The 11,583-nt window shown below is 35.7% G+C and overlaps 1 pseudogene; it reads right to left on the reverse strand.

Moving 5' to 3' along the window:
* Positions 1–352: 352 nt before the first annotated feature.
* LOC149255730 (UDP-N-acetylglucosamine diphosphorylase 2 pseudogene) lies at positions 353–11,583 on the reverse strand (annotated as a pseudogene).

Consider the following 11,583-nt stretch of genomic DNA (forward strand, 5'->3'; position numbering starts at 1 on the left):
CGCCAAAGCTGCTGCTATAACTTGGGAATCCATAAAATCTATTTGCAAGGAAAGAGATTAAACATATGTCTGTGAGTGTGTAAGTAGTCTGGTCAATTAAGGGGTATTAAGATGGGAGGTTAACTCGCTCTTCAAGTTTGGTTTGATTTCCTGAAAATGATAGGTTAAGCGATTCGTGATGAGGTGGGAGAATTAGGCGGTTCTAGGAAGTTACTATATTCGTAGTCAATACGATTCTCGGTGTATTGAGTTGGGTTAAATGTTCATCAAACAACTCATCGCAGTGACTTAATCTAAAAGAACTCACAAAATAATTTAGAAATTCTATTAAGATTATGAAAAATTGGGATTGTCAAACTCCAAAACCATCAACATATTTAATCCCTTTCATTGCCATTTCATCCAAGCATTTTGAGGATTTCAGTGTTGAATAAACACCTCCATTCCCATTTGGAGCCCATGCAACCTGATATGGAGTTTCCATGATAATTCGCCCTTCCTTAGATATACAAGGGAGGGTACCTTGCTGGAAAAAGGCTTTCTGTCCTAATTCCAAACCAAAATATTTTCGACTTTTAAAGAATTTGAGTATTGCATCATGTGTGAATGGAATTGTCATTATATACTAATGAATTTGGATAACTCTCCCATCAGCCACTGACTGGGATGCAAGTCACTGAACACGTAAAATATGCTTTGCTTGAAGTTGAAACAGAGATTTACCCGAAGGATGCCCAATTTTGAAACATCCCTTCGCCTCTGAACTTCCTAGACGGGTACCCTGGCCTCCAGAAAAAAGCACGACTGCAAGCTTGCCCTCACATGTGGCCTTTAGTCCCATGCTCCACCATTTTTCTCTCTCCTCTAATGTCCTATCCTCAATAGTTGAGATACTTGCTTCGGACACTGGTCCTAGATTCAGTACAAGTCAATCACGTTGAGCATGTTGGAAGAAACTAAGTAAAATTCCAACTACCCGCTACCAATGTTCAACAACGATTTAAATGTTGATTCTAGAAAACGTTGAAAATAGGCAAGCTTCTCCAGGAATCCACCGCCTGAACTGATCTCCAGAAACTTCTCCAGCTTGTATATATACCTGTTAATCGATGAATGGAGGTGTGTTTTTGTGTTCAGTGTTTGTGTGTTGTGTTCAAGAGCTGTGCGCCTCTGATCTCTGTCATGGTATCGGAGCCACGTTCAGCGTTGAGAGCCTGAGGTCCGTGTGTGAGCTGTGAGCTGTGTGTTGCTGTGTGGTCGAGAGTTGTGTGAGCTGTGAGCTGTGTGTTGCAGAGGAGCCGTGCAAAGAAGGGCTCAGCTGTGCGTTGTGGTGGAGGTTGCAGCAGCCGCTGTGGTGTAGCAGAAGCGTGGGCGACTGAGCCAAAGTTTGAGTAAGTTCTTTGAAAGAGCGTTGCTGATACTAGCGCTGGCTGTGAGATCGAAGGGCGTGTGGGATGCCGCCAAAGTCAAACGCCGGGAAGCACAATCCGGAGCCGCGAAGGCATTTCCTGAACATCTCATAATTATGGTGAACGACATCATTGGAAAGTAAGTTTTATTACGGTGTAATTTGTTGAAGGATTGAGGATTTCTGAAATCTGTTATGTTTATGCTTGGCGACTCTGATAATGAAATATAGTTGTGTGGACCTGTTTTAGTATTGGTGTTGGTGTCTCCAATCTTTGCAGTGGTATTCCAGCAAAAGAAAACAACATCTGGCTGATTATGGTCAATCTGTCATGGTAACGCGCATGTCATCTATGTTTTTTTTTAATGTTGTAAGCTAGTGCTTATATATATACTGAACAGACAGAGGTGGAAGGCTGTGCGCATAAGGAGGCCGAGAAGCCTATGAATGCTTATCTGCTAAACTCTCTGCTTAAGTTGAAGGATAATCTGCTGATGAAGCTGCCATGTGATACTATTTACCCTCTAAGTCCAATACTCATAAAGTTGTAGTTTCGGCAGTATTACTTGTATGCATGGAATGGTACCAAGTTTCTCTTTTCCATTGTCTTTACAAAATTACAGGAATTAATACGCTAGATAAACTGAGAGAGCTGTGATTTGCCACAATTTTTTGTAAGATTTGTGCTGATTAATGTGATTCAGGAAGTACTCAATTGTTCTTAAAAAAGGGAAGGAAGAGAGTTGTTATTATTGAGTAAAGAAATATTGAAGTTGTAATTAAAAAAAAAAAAATTTGCATTTTGGTGATTGGAGAAAGTTTCTCATCATGGCAAATTTGTTGCTTGATAATTATATGAATGAATCCACCAAACTTGATGGAGAAAATTATGTGAATTGGAAATTCAAGCTAATGATTATTCTAGAAGGAAATAATTTGTGGTCCATTGTAAGTGGGGATGAGCCCAAACCCACTGTTGCAAGTTCTATTCCAGATTGGGAGAGAAGGGAGAAAAAAGCAAAGGTATTGGTGCGTATGTCCATAAAGGACAACATTATTCCTCACATCAGAGATTGCAAGACATCAAAAGAAACATGGGATACGTTGAAGGGTTTGTATGAAACAACAAATACAAACCGGATCTTGTTTTTGAAAACTAAGCTTTTATCTCTAAAAATGGAAGCAAATGAAAGTATAAGCAATTTCATATCTCGTGTCAAAGATTTAAGTGATAAGTTAGGAGATATTGGTGAAAAGGTGTCTAATACTGACTTAGTCACCATCATATTAAATGGCTTAGTGCAAGATTATCAAATTTTTGTTTCAAGTCTTGCAGCTAGAGAGAAACCCCCTTCATTTGATGAATTGACATGAATTCTTCTACAAGAGGAGGAGAGGATGAAGAGCTTTAATTTGGGCTCTAGCAGTTCAGATTTGGCATTGGTGGCCAAGGGCAAATATCCATACAGAGGCAAGCCATGGGAAAAGAACAAAGGAGGCAAGTTTCAAGAAAAACAAAAAGGTATGACACAGTCTAAATTTTCAATCCATAAGAGAAATGATGAGTGTTATTATTGTGGAAAACCTGGGAATCACTCTAAAGATTGTTATAAAATGAAATATAATGAGTCTAGGCAAAGAAACAAAAGGCATAATGGAAATTTTGTGGACAAAGATACCTCAATCAGTGATGGATTTAAAAATCTTAAATTGTTTGTTTCTGATGCTGCATTGTTTGTGGAAAATGATGATAAGAATGCTTGGTTCATTGATTCTGGTGCGTCACTCCATATGTCTTGTAATAAGGAGTGATTTGATGAATATCATGAAAACATTGAAGGAACATATGTTTGCCTAGGAGATAACAGATCACTTAAAGTTCAAAGTTATGGAGTAATAAGTGTGAATTTGCCTAATGGACAAGAGAAACAGATTCATAATGTGATGTATGTTCCTGATATCAGAAAGAATTTAATTTCCGTTTCTACTATTACTGACCAAGATTTGAAGGTGGAATTTGTTAAATCACACTGTGTAGTAAAAGACATTCAAGATCAGTACAAAGTTATTGCCACAGGAACTAGAGTTGGAGGCTTGTATAAGCTGGATGTGACCAAGAAAAGTCATCAAGCGTTGGCATCTACAACAATATCAACAACAGATTTATGGCATCAAAGGTATGGATGTCTAAATCACAAAGATTTAATGCTACTTCAAAAGAACACTATGGTTGAAGGGGCTTCCTGTCTTGAAGAATGACCATGTTGAATGCGAAGCATGTGTACTTTGCAAGAAACATAGGGAGGAATTTCCTATACATAAAGAAAAAAGGAAAAGGGAAATACTTGAATTAATTCATACTGATGTATGTGGACCTACGCAAACTAGATCTATTGGCGGAGCATGGTATTTTCTTATTTTTGTGGAAGATAGATCTAGGTATACATGGGTTTATTTCATAAGAAGGAAGAGTGATGCTTTTGAGTATTTTAAAGAATTTAAGAACATGGTAGAAAAATAAACTGGTAATTACATCAAAATTTTGAGATCTGATCAAGGGGGAGAATTCAAATCAAGAGAATTTAATCAATATTGTAAAAGCAATGGAATTCTACAACAATTTACAGTGCCACATACACCTCAGCAAAATGGAGTTGCTAAGAAGAAAAACAGAACACTAGTTGAATGTGCATGTAGTATGCTTCAAGGTAAAAATATCTCTAATGTCTTTTGGGTTGAAGCCATTAATACTGTTGTTTATTTGAAATATAGAAGTCCAACCAAAATTTTAGAGCTTAAAACACCTTTTGAAGCATTTTATGGGTACAAACCAAAAGTGAGTCATTTAAGAGTTTTTGGTTGCAAGGCATTTGCTCATATTCCAAAAGATGAAAGAAGAAAACTTGATGCAAAGTCAATTAAGTGCATATTTATTGGTTATTGTGATAATCAGAAAGCATACAAGTTGTTTGATCCCAGTACTCATAGACTGCTTGCAAGTAGGGATGTGGTGTTTCATGAGAATACAAATGAAGGTGATAAAATAAATAATACTAGTGTGTGGCATGATATTGATGATTATGTCAAAATAGATACAAGTGTTGAACAAGAACAGGAACAAGCACAGGAACAGATACAAGCTAAAGAGCAAGGAGAATCAAGAAGTCATGATACTCCAAGAAGAGGAGAGGGGACTCCGCAAAGCAAAAAGAAAGATGAAAGTAGCGAAACTCCAAGAAGGTCATCACGTCAAAGTCAAGTACCTGTAAAGTATAAAGATTATGCATTAATGTCTCAGGTTATGAATGTTGTAGAACCTTCAAGCTATGATGAAGCTAAAGAATATGAAGAATGAAGAAATGCAATGAATGAAGAATATAACTCTATAATGAAGAATGACACATGGGAATTAACAAAATTGCCTACAAACAAAGTTCCCATAGGATGCAAAAGGCTTTATAAATCTAAATTTAATGTTGATGGAAGTATTGATAAACATAAAGCTAGATTGGTTGCAAAAGGATATTCACAAAAGGAGGGAATTGATTATGAAGATACTTTTGCACCTGTAGCTAAGTTGAACACAATTAGAGTCATGATTGCATTAGCTACAAAATATAATTGGAAAATGCATCAGTTAGATGTCAAATCTGCATTTTTGAATGGTGAGTTAAAAGAAGAAGTTTATTTAGTTCAGCCTGAAGGGTTTATAAAACAAGGACATGATCATTTGGTTTGTAGGTTAAAGAAAGCTTTATATGGCTTGAAACAAGCACCAAGATCATGGTATGTGAAAATTGATTCTTTCTTTTATGAGAAAGGTTTTATGAGAAGCAAGAATGATCCTAACTTATACATCAAGGAAGATGAAGACAAGAATGTTTCTTTAATATCTATATATGTTGATGATCTTATCATAACAGCAAAATGCATGCAAGTTGATTGAAGAAATTAAAAATCAGTTGTCACATGTATTTGAGATGAAGGATCTTGGTGAATTGCATTATTGTTTAGGTCTTGAAGTTTGGAGGGAACCTGGTAAGACACTAATCACACAACGCAAATATACATGGGAAATCCTTAAAAGATTCAATATGATTGAATGCAAGGCAACATCTACTCCTTTAGAACATAATGTCAAATTGTGCAGTGATGATGGAACCAAAGAGGTGAATGGAACTATGTATCGTCAACTGGTGGGAAGTCTGAACTTGTGCAGTGATGATGGAACCAAAGAGGTGAATGGAACTATGTATCGTCAACTGGTGGGAAGTCTGAACTATCTCACCACTACCAGGCCAGATATAGCATATTATGTCAGCATACTTAGTCAGTTCATGGCTAAGCCTTGTGAAAGCCATTGGAAAGCAACAAAGAAAGTCCTTCGATATCTGAAAGGAACACTTAATTTTGGTATTATGTATACTGATGAATTTGATGTTGAATTGGCAGGTTATTCTGATTCTAATTGGGCTGGAAATCCAGATGATAGGAAATCTACTACTGGATACGTGTTCAATATTGGTTCAGGACCAACATCATGGAGCAGTAAGAAACAACCAATTGTTTCATTGTCATCCACTGAAGCTGAGTATAAAGCATTATGCAGTGCTAGCTGTGAAGCAATATGGCTTAGGAGGATACTTGAAGATGTTGGAGAAACGCAACAAGCACCTACAATAATCAGATGTGACAATCAAAGCACTATCAAATTGGCAAACAATCCTATATATCATGCAAGGACAAAACACATTGAGACACAACATCATTTTGTAAGAGAAAAATTGCAATCAAAAGAAATTGACTTATCATATTTTAATACAAATGAAAATGTGGCTGATATATTCACCAAGCCTCTTCGAAAGGCTAAATTTGAAATGTGTAGAAATAAGTTTTACATTGTAGAAAATCCAAATTATGTTGTAAGCCTAGCTGAGACTTAGACCAGCAGGCATGACAATTAAGAGTATAGTGTCTTGTTTATTGTATGTAGTTGGAATTAAGGGGGAGTGTTGGAAGAAACTAAGTAATTCCAACTACCTGCTACCAATGTTCAACAATGATTTAAATGCTGATTCTAGAAAACGTTGAAAATAGGCAAGCTTCTCCAGGAAGCCACCGCCTGAATTGATCTCCAGAAACTTCTTCAGCTTGTATATATACCTGTTAATCGATGAATGGAGGTGTGTTTTTGTGTTCAACGTTTGTGTGTTGTGTTCAAGAGCTGTGCGCCTCTAATCTATGTCAGAGCAAGAGAGTGTTTTATAATTCAATCCACTTGGGGGAGATCCAATCTCTCGAGGTCTTTAATGAGAAGGCCACTCTCATTAGTGTTCAGCTCCTACCACAACGCTAGGTTTTCTTCCTAGGTTTTGTTCTTGGTCGAAATCTTTGAGACGTTCCAGCACAGCCTAAGGCAGACCTGCATCTTCAGCCCCCCTTCCCCATTAACGCACATCTCAAACCCTCATGAAGCCTAAATAAAGAATAATTCACTAAAATATTTTGAAAAAAAATCCGACGAACAGTGTAAAAAACACGTTCCGCTCCTGATTAAAAGTCTCTGGATTAATTTTTCTAGGATCAAGCAACACGCAACGTTGGGAGAATTGCATCTGTTAATGTTGTGTACGTAGTTAAAGAGCATCCAAGGCTGATATTATGCTAAAGCACAAACTCATTGTAAATCAAGGGAAGTTACATGGCCAAGGCTAATGGCTAATGAATATTGTTGTAGGATAAAAATAAAATTAGTAATTATTTCTAAAGGTGCAAAGTATGTCGAAGGAAGTACGTCGAAGGAATACCAGAGTCGGGAAGTTCATTTTGCCACCAACACACTGTTGAATGGACACCTATGAAGTTTTCCAAACTCTCGAGTGCAACGTAGATAAATATAACCAACAACAAAAAGGGACAATAAAAAACATAATTGATCTATAGGCAATTTACAATTTGGACTTGTATAAAAAAATATATTGTTATGGGTCCAAATCATCGATATGTTCGATATCATAAAAAGGGGTTAGAGTTGAAAAAAACTAACCAAACTGAAAACATATCAGTTATAAAAAATCTTCTTGTAAATTTTAGAGGTTAAAAAAAATCGTGTAGCGTTCGTTCACCAAGATGCATAATTCCCCTACAACTACATCTAGTGCTTTGTTCGTGATCACAATGCAAGTGATCAGTAAGACTAGAATATCTTGCTCTAGGATGAGATTCCAAGCTGTTGTAAGTTATCGACAAGGCACTTTTCAGTTTTCTTGGAGACAAAGCCCGAAACATCTTTAAAAAGATGGAAGGTGATAGCAAGGTCGAGATGAGTTGGAAGCAAGGCCTCTTCACTTTTGGGATGGATTAACTTCCACTATAAGTGCAGCGACACCGGCGCCAAAGAGAGTTTGTTGAACCAAATTGTTGAGGTAACTCTCAGAAGGACCACAAAAGGTGATGGTCATGAGTTCACTAAAGACAACTCTACAAGGTATGATAATTTGTACACTCTACAAGGTATGATAATTTGTACAAAGGCGACGAGGGCAAAAGTGAAGGTCATGAGTTCACTGAAGACAACTCTACAAGGTATGATAATTTGTACAAAGGCGATGAGGGCAAAAGCGAGGAGGGTCAATGCTACGATCTTGGTTGCACTGATGCACTTCTTAGTGAATTTCTTGACGATTTCCTATAGGTTCAACGTGTCAGATTATAATTGGAGGGAGGCATATGAATTGGCTGGAATGAAAAGTTTCTACCCAACCCAACCCCGCAAAGAAACATGTTCGGTGTAAAAATTTTAAATCTACTCCAAAATTAAAATGAGTGTAAAAATTGTAATTTACATAAAAAAAATTAAAAAGTATAAGGATAGTGATATGATAATATTTGTTTTAATATATTAATAAATTAATATCATAATTTAAATATTATTTTTCAAATATATTTGTTACTTGAGATTATGTCTCTACATTGCTTTCTATTTAAGCCTTTGCCATGGTTGCCATGGTCTGCCTCTTCATATGTGCCTCATTATGAATCACACTTGTTGGTTCGAAAAGCCTCGACCAAAAATTTCTCTTATATAATTTCTATTGAAAAACTTTGCTTAAAAAAATCTTTACTTTTTCTAATATAATAATTATGCCTAATAAAAAAATTTATTTTATATTTTTAATGTAATAATTAATATATAAAAATGAAATATATATATATATACCAAACAATTTTATTTAAATATTATTTTAATAATTCTTAGTTCACCGTTTAGGAATTTTCTAAATTACATATAAATTTTTAATGCAAAACTATAATTTATAAAATAAAAGAAATATAAAAAATAAAATTTGTATGTTTAGGAAATTTTATTAAAATTAAAAATTACTTTCTATTTGGTTTATTTTAAAAGTTCTATTTTGTTTATTTTAAAAATTCACATTTATTTACTTTGTAAAATGGGAATTTTATTAATTTTTTAATAATAATATTATGAAATATAATACTAATAAATTCAATTTTATTAACTGGGCTTCGCATTGAATAATTTAAAAAGATGTTTTGAAAAACTATATTTAATATTTATGATTATAAAAACATTATTTATAAATAATTTAAAAAAAAATTGTGATAATAATATATATATTTATATTATTCGAAAAACATATAATTAAAAATGATGAATAATAAGAACTTGTATATGGTATATGATGCTTAATGTGTATTTAAAAGCTAAGGTTTAAAATTAATGTTTTTTAATCTATTTTTGGAGTCCTTTTATGGATTAGTGTTCTCGGCAAAGACCGCAGCTAAGCACAAGACTGAATTGACATGCACTCATGCCGTTTCAGAGTTTTCGTAATAGCTATGTTCTGGCAGACCGTCTTTCTTGACCTTTTTAATTTTCAATACCTCTTTATATCGGGCTGAATAAGGAGATTTATTTTTACAGTTTAACTTTACATGAGCTCTAAGAAAGTAGATCGAGGTGCTTCTTGCATTTGAAGTGACACCATGTGACTTTCTTTACCTAGGAGGACGCGGGTCAACAACGCAGATGTCTTTCTTTCTCTTCTAATGTCTTTTCCCTATATCTATGTTTTACACTATATAGATATATTTTACACTATATATATATTTGTGTAAAAATCATAATTCTATTGGAGTCATCATTACCGTTACACCAAAATCCGAAGGTGTTAGTAAATAGATACATCACTAGATTTAAGCTCATGTCACAAAACAATTCGCAGGTGTTAGTAAATAAATACATCACTAGATTTAAGCTCCATGTCACAAAACACACGGGGAGCGTTGACCTTCTACACCACCATTAACCCGGAGCCAACAATCTCCCCCCAAGCGAGTCAAGTGTGTTTTGAACTCAAGACCTCTAGCTCTGATACCACTTGTTGGAGTCACGATTTCTGTTACAACAAAACCCGCAGGTGTTAGTAAATGGACACATTGCTAAATTTAAACTCATGCCAGGAAATACACGGGGAGCGTGGACCTTCTACACCGCCATTAATGAGTAGCCAACAAACTCTTCAATTTTGAGGAGCTTTTGTGTTTCAAAAAATAGAAATGGGTCATAAAATAGTTGCTCCCATGATGATGCAACAAATCCATTGCATCAAATCCATTAGAGGAGGATTTATATGATGATCATCTCCATCCTGAATCTAAATCTCAAGATTTTGTGTGGAATGAACGATATATATGATGATCATCTCCATCCTGAATCTCAATCTCAAGATTTTGTGTGGAATGAACGTAATGCGTTGGAAGAAGGTCACCATGAAAGTGACTTGGATGCTCCTTTTTCCTTTAATAAGAATATCAAAAGCGATCTAGCAAGAAAGCTCTGCAACTAGACAACTCAAAATTCAAAGCAGGTATGCTCCTCATAGTATGGTATTCACTGCAGTCAACACACTCGAATATTTATTCCCATAGTACTTCATGTTCCGTTACTCTGTAAAGATTTCGAATATTTGCATGATCCTAAATTACAACTGGTAGGTACCCTCTCATGCTCTCTTGGCAACCTTTCTTCATTGCAAACGTTGAATCTTTGTGGCAATAATTTCACAGTAGTGATTCCACCTGAACTCGGGCAGCCTAAAGCCATGAGATTACTCAACTTCATTGTCTATTGTCATCTCCATTGTCTATTGTCATCTCCATGCTAGACAATTAGAGCTAACCAATGTGCCAATAAATCATGTCAACTCCAGGCCAGACAATTAGAGTTGAATGGAGAGCTAGGATGGTGGGTTCTTCCGTAGTTTCAATGATTACTAAACTACTAATGAAGGAAATCAAGGAAATAAATTGACAAAACCAAAACAACAAGGTATACTATATCAACTCCACAGAAATCACACGTTGCGAAGGACGCAGATCAATCCTAATTCAAGCCTTCCACACATGGCGTTAATCACATACCTGATGAAGGAATTAATGAAGAATTATGGACGTTCTCGGTAAGGCACATGTGGGTTTAGGACGATGTTTGTGTGCAGAGGAAACCACTGCCTTATACTTTAATTTATCTTTCCATTCCAAGACCTCAACGTAGATGGATTAGGGATATGAAGAGGGCTTTGCCACTAAACATAGTGAGTCCCCTGGAACGACGCAAGCTAATCTGGTAAGTTCTCCAATGAAATCAATTCAATGTTGAGAAAAGCACAATTTAAATCATGATAATTGCGAGCACTAGACAATGCAAGAATAGAATTAGTAAATTTTCATCTTCAAACTTGGCCTTAGAAGTTTAAATGGATGTCGAATGGTGTACTCGGAAGGTTCGTCTCGAGGCTATTAGCTGACAAGGAAGAAGGAAAGCTACAGAGAACATCTATCCATGATGGACATTACCAAATGTCCTTTCTAATATGTAGCTGGCATCGAATGTTCCAAAAGTTGATGGGCAAATCGAATTGAACCACAAAACGAAATTAAAGCGAAATCGAACCATACAATGAAATCAAGATCAAAATTGGATACAGAGAATTTCTACCACGCAATTGAAAGATAAATTAGAGTATAAGGCATCCATTTCATAATACTAAAATATCCATGACAAATGTGATGACGTGAACATGGCCATTTCCCGCGAGGGCTATAAAACTAAGGCTATAAGAAGGACTGCAATAAAGCTCCCTCGCCAT

This window comes from Pinus tabuliformis, chromosome 7 (assembly GCF_031772625.1).
Source record: "Pinus tabuliformis cultivar Carrire ecotype Pingquan chromosome 7, CPIR1, whole genome shotgun sequence".
Lineage (NCBI taxonomy): Eukaryota > Viridiplantae > Streptophyta > Pinopsida > Pinales > Pinaceae > Pinus > Pinus tabuliformis.